The 12,252-nt window shown below is 39.8% G+C and overlaps 1 protein-coding gene across 2 annotated transcripts in view; it reads right to left on the bottom strand.

The window, feature by feature from the left end:
• dab1a (DAB adaptor protein 1a) overlaps positions 1–12,252 on the bottom strand; it is a 255,652-nt gene that overhangs the window by 103,543 nt on the left and 139,857 nt on the right. The window lies entirely within an intron of this gene.

The raw sequence follows: 12,252 nt of genomic DNA, 5'->3' as shown, positions 1-12,252 counted from the left end.
TTTTGTGTATTGTTGATTATCGTGTGTGTGAAATAATATAGGAGGAAAAAGACACACCAGTGCGCTTCTGACCTTGTATGTACGTGTACATGGGTGTAAATGAGTGTATGTGCACCGTGTGCTGCAGTGGTGGTGGGTTGTTCATTATGCTGTGCATGTCTCCTCCTGCAAAGCCTCTGTTATCACAACAAGGGGCCACAGCAGCTTTGTTACGATACCAGAGTCCCATAGGAACTGCTATGGCATATTCTGCTCCCCAAGCATTCTGGAGCTCCAACAGAAACACAGACCACCATAAACATCTCACACAGCTTCATGCAGGAGCTCCTGCTGAACAACATACAAAGACATAGAAATTTCTCTGTTATTGTTTGTATTTTTATAAATGTTAATTAGCAAGAATCTTAGGACTGCTGTTTTTCATATATTGTTTATTTTACTCAAAGCTTAATAATAACTGACTGCCTATACTTAGGAGGAAACAAAACACGGGCAATAGTTTGCAATATATATATTCTGATAACTGGAAATACCCCATAGGGTTTAGGTGAGGAGACATACCTGGGAAGTGTTTGCAGGAGGACTTGGACAATAATCTGCTCTATTCACACATGAGTACAATCACACATTACATCAGTTTTGTGTAAGACAGTTGGTAGGGTATAATATTTGAATATCCTATCTGACTGATTCACACATTTGTGTAAAGGTTTGCCGGTTAATGTCTCAGAGTTGCAGTGCATATGTGAATCGAGCAGCAAGACAAAAATGGGTATTGGGGTGGGTTGGTTGTGGGGGTGAATCGCATGTATCTATGTCATTCCACGTGCTAACATCAATTTGAATTTGAAATTATCTGTAAAATGGGAGGAACTCATATCATACTGACTGCTCCTCACTGGAAAGCATAGCCAGAAGGCTGTGTATTTGGCTCTGTCTGGGAGAAAACGGGAGGCCTGTTCCTTTGTGTCTCACTCGATCCCTCAGCTTCACCCGTCTCTCAGAAAGTGATCCAGAAATGGATTTAATTCATTAGCAGACATGATAGCAGCTTGCAGGGGGCAAAAAAGTGTATTTCTTCCATTTCTAAAAGTGTGCCACATTTTGGAAAAATAGAAGGAAACTATAAAAGAAAAGAGAAAATGCACAGCAATGTTCTCCTCCATGTTTAATGAAAGAGAATGAGAGGAGCTGTCGCTCTATGGCTCCCACCGCTCCTCCACAACCTGATTACTGTCTGATGATGATGGCACTACTTCCTGACATCTAATTGAAATAATTGTGTGTAATCACTTTAAAAGACTGGCAGGAGACATGCAAGCAATGAGAAGTAGTTAAGAAAGGCAACGGCATTTTAATTGAATCTTCCCAGATGCATCTGATTACATCAAACAAGTGTAAAGCCACCAGGAGAAAGCCAGAGACACAACAGTGGCACAGTTCAATTGAGAGATGAATAGTGGAGTAATGGGTTTAGAGGCTGAAAGAGAGCAGGGTTTAGGTGGATATGCTTCAGCCATTCTTTGGTACTCGCACACTTTATCCCACATAATCTGTAAGAAATCTTCAGAGTACCGCACTGTATCCAGGTTGACTTTCCTGGAAACTGATCTTTAATACAGTATTTCACATAAACACCAACGTGAGGGGGATTCTAAAAAAAAGAAGAAAATTCTCTGAGAGCACCCAAAAGCCAATAGCTTGTGATGACAATTTAAAGATGCTTGGGAGGTTTTGTTGTAATGATATTACAACTAAAACGCAAAGTCCAGACCTATATGTGGAGTCTTCACTGCTTTGTGGGCATGTGCACCATGGGGCCACTCTGTGGATTTCTCTGGGCCCATAACACACCAAGAGCCCAGGCTGGGGAGAGCCTGTCCACAGCCATTTCCCTACTCTTTAATCTCAGCAGCAGACTGGAGAGAGCAGCGCTGCACATTCCATTAATGTAAAGTGGGGCTTGAAGGCCCGTAATTTATTGGCTCTGCAGACTCGCCTCCCTTCATCTCACTCATACTGGCTCCCAGCCACCAAATACTCCCCCTGATACCCGCCAACATGCAGCACCCTGTGCTCAGCGTTTTACGCTATTTCACCTTCTTTCTCCCCTTACCTCTCTCTCTATAGCCATTTTCCCTTCACCTCTTTATCTGTCTCTTTCACTCTTCTTACACCTTTGCCTTAGTATTTCTCAATGGCTCTCTTGCTTTACATATCACCATACATTATACATGTACAGTAGAGATTTGCTCTGGAGAACCTTAGTCAAGTTTTAAAACTGTCATTCTACACTTGCTCCAAAAGAATTTTCTGTGAAAGGGAGCCACGGATAATTCCTTTATCTAGATCTGCATCAGTCATTCAGACGGTTAGTTTAATTACCAACAGTCGAATCACAGAGATATCTGCAGAACAGAAGAACCCTCTACTGTGAGAAATTAAGTGTGAAAGAAAGAAATGTGGAAAAAAACCCCAAAAAGACAAGAAGCAAAAAATAAAAATAAAAGTGTTCCCACTCATTGATTTTCCTCTTATTCAGCCCCACAACCCCGCTCCTTTCCCTATTTGTCACGATCTGTGCTGCTAGAGCAAGGATGTCCTCCTGACCATTGAACTTTCAGAATGTAACAGAGCAGCAGACTCTGCCAGCGGAGACAAATAGGTCGAAATCGGGGACAGGCACTTGAGTGAGGGGATAAAGAAGAGTTGAATAGCAGCCTAACTTTATGAAAATGATGTGACAGGTTTTTCTCAGTGAATTAAGAGTTGAACATGATTTATGCAACTGCTATGCTGACACTCGCACACAATAAGAGAGAAGGAGAAAAAGAAACAGAAGCCATTTTCAGATATTGGTAAGATTGCTGGTTTCTTTATTCTTCCTTACAGTTTTATTTAGATATGCCCACCACACCAATATCATGCATTATAGGCAAAATGTGGCAGTACAACACATAGTCAAAACTTTCTTACCTTGTTCCCAATAGTTTAATAGTTTTTTTGATAATTAAACAAGTTAGATTTTATATGTAGCTATGGCTATGGTGTGTCCACACACACTTTGTACACTTTTGAAAAGAAATCAGGTAAACTGTAACTCCACCCTTCAGCCATCTCATCTGTCCAAAAGAAGGATTGCAGTATTATTTGGAGTTAGAGCCTGTCTTCATTTTGTGGCAAATTCTTTAAAGGTAATTATAATTAAAGTTCCTGCTTCATAATTACATATTTACCAAATGGATCTTGCCATTGTCCGATGCAACAGTTAGGTAATTAACTCAGGAAAAAGACTTCTCTAAACAGCTGGAAGAAACAAACAAAGTTAGATGCCAATAACATTATGTCAAAATTCAGAATACACTCCTTATCAGTGACTCTTGTTAACTTTATGCAGCTAAAGACTTAAAGTAGTATTTTAATTTGTTTATTTAGGTCTGTAATACATTGTGAGTAAAAACTATATATATGCAATGTTTTAGTAACAGAGGAAACTACAGTGTTTTTGCTTTTGCTAATTGTGTTTGGTCATTTATCTTTAATTAAAATCAATTTAAAATTTATTATTTCAACATTAAGCAAGCTGGTTCTTTGCTAAACTAAAAGTTGTCATTATCTACAAGTAGTTTAGGGTAGCCCTAAACTGTAGTTTACACATTCTGGGTGTCTTTGTGGTGGTGCTTTTGGCTTCACTGAGCCCTCCGTCAGACCTTTGATGAGCTAATCTGTTAATTCTGAAGCTCTGATGAACAGTTTATTTCTAAACAGACAGGGAACACTGCACTATTAAACTTTAACTGCCAGCTATCCATCTGCTAATTTCATGGACACTCTTCTATGAGATGAAGCAATGGATTATGGAGATAAATTCATTATGGACTATTTGAATTGATTTCTAAGTTAAACTAATTGTTTTGCATTTTGTGTGTTGAATGTAAAAAGTCTCTGGTGTCTATTATATCACTTAAAAGTTTAGTGTCAATTTGGGAAATGTACCATCTAATTAAAAAGCCAACTTTTATGTATGAAGAAAATCAATATGTTGATAGTGAGTTAAAGAACTTTGGCAAGCTATTTAATGAAGGAATTTCAGTAGTGCTGTTTGTAGATGCATGTTTATTTTACTATAAGAGATTTGTATTTACATCAGCCAATATAACATCATAGTTAGGTTACCTTTTGTCATGTTTGGGGTAATTTTATATATCCTAAAAGTGCAATGCAATAAGTGTGTGCACATAATATTAACCGTTTTTTTTACTCTCTTGTAAGAGTCCAAAGAACAAAATGCTTTCAATCTTTAGTCTTTGTTTTTTGTGAAAACATAGCTGAATTTGTCTAACATTTATATACTTCTACAATGGGTGATACACACAATAAACATAAAAATGTGTAAACATAGTCAAAAGACAGCTCTAACACTACCTTTCTGCCAGTTTTTTCTACTTTTGGCTCTTCAGAATATCAGATGGGATATCCGAAGACCATCACAGCTCTGGCTGTAGCTTGTTTCAGACAGTGGATGCATTGAGGTGCTGCATCATGAAAAAAAAGTCCTTTTAAGCAGTGAATCATGCAAAACAATCTCATGGAATCCAAGAATAAAAAAAATGACACTGGAAACAATGGAAATGAACAATTCCTTTAAGCACTGTCCACATATAAAGCAAATCACTTATTGTGTTGTCTCTTCCTGGGAGGAGATACAAATTCCTCGTGGTTGCGTCAGAAAGGGCATCCAACATAAAAATCTGCCAAATCCAATACGCAGAGTTACCTGCTGTGGCGGCCCCTTGAGAATAAGTGAGCAGCCAAAAGTAGCTTCATTTTTTGGCCATTATAAACTCATATTTGGTTGCTAGTGGCCATTTCAGGCTCTGATTACATAGGTAATCCTCTTGTACATTTCTGATCTCATCATAGGGTCATCGGTGATGCTCCCAAATGCATTGTATTGCTACCAATTACTTCTAATCATTACAGTTTGCCGGATTTCATTGACATTCAGCGGTCTCTGGTCGGCACATCGCTGCTAGTCTCCCTAATCTGTCTGCAGCTCCCTTTAAAGTGGACCTCTTATGTTTTCCCCTATTTCCTTTGATGTTGATATTAAGCATGGAATGTTTACCACAGAATGTGAGCACAGAAGCTCCAGCCACCTGCTGTTCAAACCTATTTGTGAGGTGCAGCCAATCAGAAGAACGTTCAATTAAAGCGAGGGTTAAATAGCTTATTTGAGATAGTGGATGAACTGTGCAGCTGCACCAAAATGAAGTATAATATGAATAAACATTACTCTGAACTCTAAATCATGCAATGCTATCCCTGTCCACGAATGAAAAACTACAGAGCTGGAAATAAGCACTAGCTATTGTTAGAATAAGTCATTCTCAGTCAAAAATTATAAAAGTCAAACTCAAATTATAAGAGACACGGTGTGGTTTAATGATGCTTAATTACAGCTTCAGTGGTTTAAATATATGCATTTTCTCCCATTTCAACTGTTCGAATGCATGTGAAAAAGTATCTCTACTCTCTGTCTTAACACCACACTTTGTGAACTCACTAAGTGGTAGTTAAATGAAAACAAAAATGAATACATGAATGAATTAGTGACACTATCAAGTAAGCAAGCAATGCAATATTTATGAGCTGATTAAACTGTGTACGTGGTCAGAGGGGCCATGAGAGAGGTGCAATAGGCCAGTAGGCTGCCTCTTACTTATTCATGCTAGGGGCTAGACGTCTCTACCCGTAAATTATTTAGACCTTCTCTTTGTGTGTCTGTGCGCGTGTGTGTTTGAAAGCAGTGTGTGAGTGAATTACTGAGGTTATGTTTATACAGCCATGGCAGGGATCTTTTAAGAGGGGTCACTGGGCATGCCGTTGAGATAACATTGTTATATTGCCTGTGTGTGTGTGTGTGTGTGTGTGTGTGTGTGTGTGTGTAATTCCATCAGTGAGGGGTTTTCCATTTAGTGAAAGGATCCTTGGGGACATATTGTGGACAAAGAGGCCAAACTGATACAGAGATAAGGACTACATGATGCTGAAATGGAAGGGCCACAGAGGAAAAAAAAGAAAAAAAAAAGGAAAATGAAACAGGAAGGAAAAGAGAAATGGGAACTGAATTTCTGTGCAGTTTCTTACATGCTGTGTATTTATGACACACAATTCCCTTTCACATATCCCTGTTCGCTTTACAGTATTTCCACCTCAGAGGGAATGATTGCATGGGTGCATTGTCAGTTCTGACTGTAGGGGTCCTGAGAGAGGTGCTGGATGGGTTAACATGTGAAATAGCTGTGCTAATCGCTATGCTAATTGCATTTCTGAACGCATGTTAGCACACTGTGAGCTATTTCACAGCAAACAGTGATGGGCTAAGCTGTGAATAATGACCACTTCAGCTTCTGCAAGGATATGTAAGCACTGGGCTCCTGATAGAAAATGTAAGTGGGCGGTTTAGAGAGAGAAGGGAATGAACGGTGATAAGGAAAGAGGAGAGGGGGTGGGGAGAAAAAGAGAAGGATGGACGGATGGATAGAAGGTATGACGGCTTTCTTCATAATTTCTCACATCTGTCTCGCCACACTCAAACCCTGAGCAATATTCATCTGACAGAGGAGACAGCTCTTACTCAAAATGCATGTCTTGTGGCTGCACATCATGGATGATTTACTCAACTGCCTGCTGAAAAAGCTCTGTCTCTTCAACAACAGATTCCTGTTATGTTTCTTTTAACAGTGGTACAAAATGATGCATCGGAAAAAGCCCACGTTCTTTAATTTTGAAGTACTCGCACATTCAGTAAAGCTGACATGAAACAGTGTTTCTGATAGTTAAAGAGTTTTTCTCCCATTAATCTCCTTTAGCCTTGCTTTAAAGCTGCGGTGGGACTGACAGTAGCATTACATCAATAAAACACCCTCCACCTTCATTAAAACAGGCACCGGTTTTTGGTGCAGGGAACTCCATGTGCTCTAAATGGAGTAACCATGCAGAAAAGTTAGAATATCATACACTGATATAACATTAAAAAATGCACCACTGTACAGAGTAATGGTTTCTGATTGTGTGGCTATTTTCACTGTTTTAATTCAATAGCGAACATAAGTCAAGACCAAAAAAAAAAGCAACAAAAACGGTATACAGAGCTGTCAAGATCTACCAGCCACACGGAAAATAAAAGAAGGTCACAAGTATTGTAGCTGAATGTATGAAAGCATTTTGTGTGACACATTTAATGTGCTTTAATGTGTGAATGTGCTAAGACCTTTTTTTAAATCACATTAATTAAAGTGCTCCTGAATCCATAGGCAAGAGTGCAGCTGGGCATAAATGAAAAACAGTTGGGTGAAAAATCTACCATGTGTGACTGCATAAAGAAGACTTGTACAAAGGTTTCCAGTAAATCCTCTGAGGTCTTTTGTCATAAGTGGAAAACTATCCTGAACCCTCTTTTGTAGAAAAGTCAATGATAATTTTCTTTCTTGCCTGATTGTCAAGATTGATAACAATTTATTAAAACAAAAATGAAATATTCTGATTGCTCTGGGTTACAGTTGGGATTAAGTACTTAGACCTCAAACAGTTAACTAACAAATATTTGCAGTTATGGATGAGGCTGGCAGTTAAACATCAATTTGTTTGAGGGTGAAGAAAGTACACAGAGACTTCAACAGTTTGTATTTGTAGCTAAAAATGAAATCTGCAAGCACAAATCAATCCTACAAATGCAAATATTTTTTGCATCACTTCCTTCTTTTAGGCTTTTAGCAAACATGCAGTGACAGTACTATAGTTTTAGCATCTCATCAAACCCGAATGACACAGCAATGTGTTGTCAAAATTTATATTAAAATGATATTAGCATACTGATTATATTCTTGTAGTGAGAAAAGTAAAAGCTATACTAAACAATTGTAGTTAACCAGAGAATATACAAAAACCCCAATATGAGTTTTCAATGGCTGAATTTTATAGTTGTAGTCCTGTTTATTGTTGTTGGGTGGTGACCGATTTATTAGTGGGAGAAGGGGGTAGAGAATGGGTGGAGGAAAGGCTTGGATACTGCTGAACATATCTATTTTTTCATCTTGCTGCTATATGGTCTCCATGGTGATCATTATGGATGGGAGTTGGACCCTTTGCTCCTGCACCACCTTAGCAGAGGTTTCCTCTTGTCACACTCTGGTCTCCTTTATATATCAGTCCCGACTGGCTATACTCTCCCCAGAGAAGACCTCATCTCAATAATGACATATGCCCCATCTCTGCCTCTTGCTATTCTCATACATTTTCCATTTTTCTACTTCTTCTGGCCCCACCTCCCCGAAGATCGCCAACCCTACTGGCATTCCTATTTGCTCTGTTTCCTCTCTGCATTATGGCCAGGGAGTGATATTAAAGACTGCAGAGTGTCCTACACCTGGAGGAAACATGTCCAGATGCTGTCTTCATATTAATACCCAAGTCAGGATTCCTCATGGGCACAGACATGTGAATTCACCCAAGGGTGTCTACAGTCTAACATATTCTGAGGAAAGATTTTTCTCCCACAATTTTAAAGCAGAGCAGCTAAAGCAAACACTTACATATGTAGAGGTACTGCTAAAGCGCTATTAAGGAAAGCTGTGTCACTGCACACACAAACAGCCAATGTAAACAGACTAATGTTAATGAAAAGGGGCAAACTCACTTCTTATGGGTACCGTTTAGCCTAGCATTTAGCCTCGTACTGAGGTAACAGCCACTGTCACGGGAATGCTAATGAAGCCAAGGAAAACAAAGCCTGGTTAATGAGAGCTTAGAGATAAGAGAGCAGAGGCTAGGACACACATGTACACAGATACACACACGGCTCATACCCTTCTCCTTCGACACTAATTAGACAGGAAGGACTATATGGGGAGGAAGAGCTAACTAACCGTCCACATCAATACTGCATCGTGCAAGCCTGTCTTGGCCATTGGCCTCAAAGACCAGGAGAGAGGCTGAGACATAGAGGGGGAGGAGAAGAGAGACAAATTAGAGACAGGGCAAGACATGGAGGGCAGAAAGAAATGAATCTGCAGGAATGAAAATAAATTCATGCAAACATCTGTTTAGATGTGAGCTACACACAGTTAATGCTTTTTTAACTACTCAGACATGAGACTGAAAATGTCAGTAATGGCAAGGAAGGAGCACCTATGCTGGAAGTGGGTTACAAAGTGGCTTGCAGTTGTGTAGCAACTGCAATTGGGGTAAAGCAGCTTAAATGGTGCCCTCTATGAGATTTACCAGTTAGATGTGTAGGAGGGTGTCAGCTGAGCCATCAGCTAATGTGGGGTGGGAATGAGATCAGCTAATCTCCTGAGATTGCACTGAGCTTAACTTCATGGCTTGCCTGAGGCAAGACGATGCTCAATATATTGTTCAGCATTACTGGTGACTTTACAGGTGTCCAAATGATCTATGTCACGTGCAGAGATGTACATTATCACAGATGCTGTCTTTTTAAAGTTGTAATTCTAACAAGCTGAACGGCCCTGCTTCGCTTTACCCTGTAGGACACAGCACCAGTGATTCCCAAAGAATTTTGAGAGTTTGCTTCGTCAATCCAAAAAATTTACACATAGTCTCAGTATATCACCAATGAATTTTGGCCCAGCATCACTACACAGCACCGCTGCACTCTGGCCATGTAGCATATGGTCACATTAGAAATTTAACTTTCATTTGTGTATAGTATTTAGGAGGAGGGACAGCAGTCCCAAAAACAGTGTAGGGAAGCGATAGAGGCAGGTATAATTAATATGGTAAGAGAATAGATGGAGGGACATAATTAGGAATCAAGGATTCAGTAAAAAATGAATGGCTACTTTGACCTATTATTCCATTTCCTTGCTTTAAGGAATAGCACAAATTAAAAAAATTGCACAAACATGTGCACATATTTAACTGGACCATCTGCATTGTTTTGGATGATCACAGTGGACCGCCTGTTCCAAAAAGGCATGGGTCAAATTTTTTGTCCCAATCCAGACCTGCCCAAGAGAAATGTTGCTAGTATGGCTGAAAAGGTCAGCAATTTTTTGGACCTGACAATATTAAAACCTAAAGTAACAGTTTCTTCTTTACCCGTTGTGGGTACCACAAATACACTGAGCAGGAAGGGTGATTAAAAAAAAGAAAGAACAAAATTGGATTAAATTTGGATTTGAACAAAGTCAGTGTTTGGTTTTGCATAAATACATCAGATCTCGATGAATGACATATTCAAGTTGTAAGGCTTTACTGAGATGCACTGTATTATTTCCTCCAAACAGAGCAACTTGACTTGACACCAAAAATCAAAAAGGTGCGCCCTTAATTTTTTGAGAAGTATACACAGACGTATCCTCCAGACATCCTTTCCCTACCCCCACCAAGCACCCTCTCACCTCCATCTCCTTCCAGACCCTGTGGCTTTAACACTCAGGGAATGCTAACCACTGGGCTTTTTTCCTCCCCAGGCTTGACCTGGTATTGCTGCCACTCCTCTTCCATAAGCCTGAGGCAATGGCTGAACTTAAATTAGGTTACAGATGGAAATGGGAAAAGGTGCAGTAACAGTAACACAAGACATACAGAACGTAGAGAAGTGTAAACTTAATAACCATCAACCTAAGATCTGGGAAGTGACTAGCACTCTATCTCCCTCTTGTCTGAATCTTTCTCTCGAGCTATCCATCGATCACATCTCCATCGTCCATTTTCTTCCCCTCTGTTACATTCCCTCCCCCTCTTTTGCAATCTGTCCCTTTTTTATCTCTGTCTCCCTCTAATATCTCCACCTATTTTGCACTCTCTTATTCTCCATTTTTCAACCTCTCTCATACAATCAATCAGTTCTGAATTACTCATTTACTCAGTGCTACATATTCTCTCTGCCACCGAGGACTCCGTTAATTTTCTTCCCTCCTCCTCCCTCTCTCTTCTCTCTACTCTGCTTGATAGAATCAGATGCTATTTGTCTATTAAGGGGCCACGGGGATATTTAATAAAGGGCCTGTAATAACTGTGTGTGGTTTCATATGTGTGTGTGCAGTAGTGTGCATTTTTGACCGGGCAGGCGAATATCCTTCCATTCTACACCTTGATGAGGAAATTAACATGTCCGATATGGGGGCTGATGAAAAGTCATCTCGACGCCAATGGTGAATGTCGCAGTTAATTTTCTATTTAGCTACAGTAACCCTAACCAACTCTAATTGATTAGGTGATCAAAAGTAATTGGAATTAGGCCACAGCTATGGATTCATTTGTCTTTTATGAATACTAATTGACCCCAGACTGCCCCTTTGTCCACACCTCCTCTATTCTCCGGTTCTATTCCTTTCCACTGCGACACTTACAAGTCGTTCTACATTCTTCCCATCTTCTGTATGTGTGTGGATACACTGTGTGGCTGCCTCAGCCTGCATATGTGTGATTAAGTGTGCCGCAACCTTCTATGTAACTTGATGTGCACCTCCAGAGAAATGTAAATGCATGTCGGGTCCATACCACAACAACTGGCGTGGAAGGTTGCGGTGTGGAGACTGACAGCTACTGACAGCCATTATGTGTAACTTTGTGTTTCTGTGCTCTCGAGCACTCATACAAACCAATAAGTCCATTTATGAAGCAAATTGTCCAAGTGAACAATGCATGTCTTTGGAAATTACAGTTAAACATGTAACCACAAGTCAACACAAACACACACAGGTACATACACATGCAGGTAAGCAGGGTTCAACTCACTGGGTTAGAGAGCAGTAACACATTAATGAGAGAAGCAACTTCAATAAAAAGCAAATTGTTACTTTAACCTGATCAGAAAGATATATTGATGGTAAATGACTAAATACTGAACAGGCTAATTTTTCCATTTCTCCACCAATTAGTTATTGATCAAGCTGAGGAAATTTGCAAGAGATTTTTTTAACTTGGCCTTATTACCTGTCACGCACGCAGATAAGAACATTGGCACAGGCACACAACTAAACTGAAACCTTATCACTGCTTATTTGGTTTCTCTAGCAATGTGTTTATGGTAGAAACACAGAAATGGAAGTAAGAAAAAATAAACACACAAACCTCTGGCAGCCCTGCAGTGGCTGAGGCTATAAAGCTGTCATGGCAACCATTCTGAAGAGGTGTGACTGGTCAAGGGAACCAAATACAGAGAAAATACTTGCAGAGAAGTGATACGTAAATTTGCAACAGATAACATGAACATGTAGT

This window comes from Astatotilapia calliptera, chromosome 23 (genome assembly GCF_964374335.1).
Source record: "Astatotilapia calliptera chromosome 23, fAstCal68.1, whole genome shotgun sequence".
NCBI lineage: Eukaryota > Metazoa > Chordata > Actinopteri > Cichliformes > Cichlidae > Astatotilapia > Astatotilapia calliptera.
This window is presented reverse-complemented; position numbering and strand designations above follow the sequence as displayed.